Below are 278 nucleotides of genomic sequence, written 5' to 3'. Positions count from 1 at the left end.
CTCCTTTTCCTTCGTTTGCGAGTGTGCCGAATAGGGGCTATACGATCACCAATATTACACATTATTTTTAATGTAAGCTAGGCATTTGCACTCGTGTATATAGATAGAGATGCCAGTATCTGAGCACCAGTTTTGTTCTTCGATAGATTTACGTAGACGAACAACCTATTAAGACTCACGTCTGAATCTTACAAATATCTTGCATGGTGTATAATGTGTTAAATTATATTGCTGTATTCTGCCTGATAATATATTTTGTAACACTTCATATACGCCGT

Source organism: Penaeus monodon, chromosome 24 (genome assembly GCF_015228065.2).
Source record: "Penaeus monodon isolate SGIC_2016 chromosome 24, NSTDA_Pmon_1, whole genome shotgun sequence".
Classification (NCBI taxonomy): domain Eukaryota; kingdom Metazoa; phylum Arthropoda; class Malacostraca; order Decapoda; family Penaeidae; genus Penaeus; species Penaeus monodon.
The sequence above is the reverse complement of the archived record's forward strand: the minus strand, read 5'-3'. Positions refer to the sequence as shown.